Raw genomic sequence first — 2,917 nt, forward strand, 5'->3', positions numbered from 1 at the left:
ATTGTGTCATTATTATAAAGTAATCAAATAAATGTGGACTGTTTCTTCAATTTTTTCAATTTTAGAACCAAAGATTAGTACAAGAAAGTGGATTAACCTGTTAAACGCCCCGGCAAAGGGCCCGTTTTCTTATATTTTACAACATATTAATGTGTCATACCCCATCCTTATGGGAAGAAAACTCAGCTAACTCTGACGATATTAACCATTGTTTGCTAAACAAAACACAGCTCTACCGCAAAAGCTCTGAATTAGCACTAAGCGAAAATGCTAACCGCACTTAGCACAGAACTCCACGGTAGAAATAACTTTATACTTATCGATTGCACAAACAACCACCGGTAAGCCATTTTTTTCACATCCACAGATTCACTAGGGGTGATAAGTTACACGCTAGAGCGATTCAAAACTCGTGGTGGGGAACAAACCCAGACAACCCACACGTAGCTTTACGGGACCCGAAAATTGGGAAAATATAAGTCATACGTTGCTGTTTTCCTGATCAAAAGTTGTGTCATTGGCATAAACGCATAAAACGCCTTCGCTGAAGGTTAATCCAATGTCTCTGTGTCACTTTGAAATGATTACTGATAATCCATAATTCAATTTTTTGTTAAAAACTGAGATTTCATATTAGCTGTTATTAGCACGATTAGAGCTACAGGCCAAGCTTCCGTTTTGGGGGAAAAAAAAAAAAAAAAAAACGGGGGCATTCTGGCTACCGCATGCACTCATTCACGCATGGGTAACTGGTTAGATGGATTTTAGGAACTTCCATCGATCTATTGGCTCTAACATTCCAAGAGGTGTCCAATCATCAAATCGACGAGGGTGGGCCAGAAGATATGGGAAAACACGCCAAAGACCCCAGAAGTGTTTTTTTTTCTCTAAATCTCTTTAAAAGGTCAATGTCACTTGTTTTGGCATCAATCTTGATCAGGGTACTTATATATGTTATGTTTGGACTGTAAAAGGGCTTTTAGTCTACTATCCCATCATTCAAGGGTGGTTTTCACTATAAGTAATGTGTTTTTTTTGGACGGACACTATAATTTCATTTGTTTTACTAAATAATCTGAATTTAATTTAAAATGAAAAAAATTCTATATTGATTCTGACTCTTCTACATCCGACTCACAGGTTTATCATTGCTTTGAGAAAAAGGATAATTAATTTACCCCTTTTAGAAGTGAAGTTATAGTAATTTGTTCTGGGAATGTCCTTTTAGAGCCTGAGGCCTGAAAAACAGGCTCAGGTCTTAACAGGTTAAAGGAAAGAAAGTCAATTATTAAGAGTATCATTAACTTCATCTCACACATTTGTTTCTTCATCTTCAGCGTACTTTTTGACCTCCCTTCTGTCTGACTCCTAAAGCATTTCACTGAATCGCATTACGGGTTAGTTGTTAAGTTTTATACATTGAAGGAAAGCTTTATGAGCGCAGATGCTATCTTTACATTCACACAGTCTTCCACCTGGGCCTGCTAATTGTAGACTGTTGGCTATTAAGCCCCTTCACTTGCGTAATGAGGCTTGAGTGCTTTATTCAAGGGCATATGTTGGCATTTAAGGAGAGGGGTATTACCTGTCCAGTTAGCTTTTTCACTTAATACCATCTATTCAGTAGGCTGCTTCCTTAACCTTTAAAACACCACTGTTCTGTATGATGAATTATATGCTGAATAATAACAGAAAAGCCTCCTCTGTAACCTTCTGTGGTGGCTGTGATTAATGTGAGCATATGCAAGGATTGTTAAACATGTGTTGTAGGTTTTCTAATATAGTTTTTGTTATCTTACACAATCAAACTTTGAATTTGAAAATGTGAAACTCTCCCATTATATTGACCATTTTGTCAAATTAAGACATGTCCCCATTTGTTTTCATTCTGTCTTCTGATTTAAGAAGAAACTTCATCTTTGTAACAAGATAAGCTGGCATTGCATTAGAAAAAAGTCCTTGTGAGATTGAAGCAGCAGTTTAATGCCATCAATCTTAAAATACAGTAAAAGGAAAGAGCCTGGACTGAATCTAATCAGCGGCAGTCAGCTCATCTTGTTGCTTTTCCTGCAGTACATGCTGGCAGACTTTTAATGCTGTTTAGAAATATGTTCTGTCAGACAGCTTTAATTAGAAATCACTGACACACTGTAAAAACCATCGCCTAGCATAATCATTTTCATTTAGTATCTTCAATGCAAGGAAAACACAGTAAAAGCAACAAAACTCCCACTAACTCACAAGTTGTCCTTGACCATTTTGATAAGAAAACACCGCACTGATGAGGCTGGGCCAGTGACGGAGCAGAGGGACATAAAACAGGTTTATCACTAATAAATAAGGTCAGTTAAGAACTTATGTTTGGGCCTGTGTCCAATTTGAAGAGTTACAGACCAGGCTACTTGCCAAAGTCAACATCTAACCGGACTCAGACCCGGATCATCTTTATGGTTTGACTGAGGAGCATAGTGCCCTAAGGGTCTGCTCATCAGAGCTGGCTGATGTGCTTGCTGACATTTTTAACCTGTCACTAGCACAAGCTTTTGTGCCCACCTGCTTCAAGACAACCATAGTGCCCCTCCGAAAGAAAAGCACTGTGACCTGCCTGAATGACTATCGTCCTGTTGCACTCGCCCCGATAGTGATGAAGTGTTTTGAGAAGATAGTCATGACCCACATCAGGAAGAACATTCCAGACACCTTGGACCCTCTGCAGTTTGCATACCGTCAGAACCGGTCTACTGACAACGCAATCAACACCGTCATCCACACCACCCTCACACACTTAGAGGGCAAGGATACATATGCAAGACTCCTCGTCATTGACTACAGCTCAGCCTTTAACACGGTCATCCCACACAAACTCTCTGCTGAGGTCCTCACTCTCGGACTGACACCTGCTCTCTGTAACTGGGTG

Source organism: Notothenia coriiceps, unplaced genomic scaffold (assembly GCF_000735185.1).
Source record: "Notothenia coriiceps isolate Sejong01 unplaced genomic scaffold, NC01 NC01_scaffold00000339, whole genome shotgun sequence".
NCBI lineage: Eukaryota > Metazoa > Chordata > Actinopteri > Perciformes > Nototheniidae > Notothenia > Notothenia coriiceps.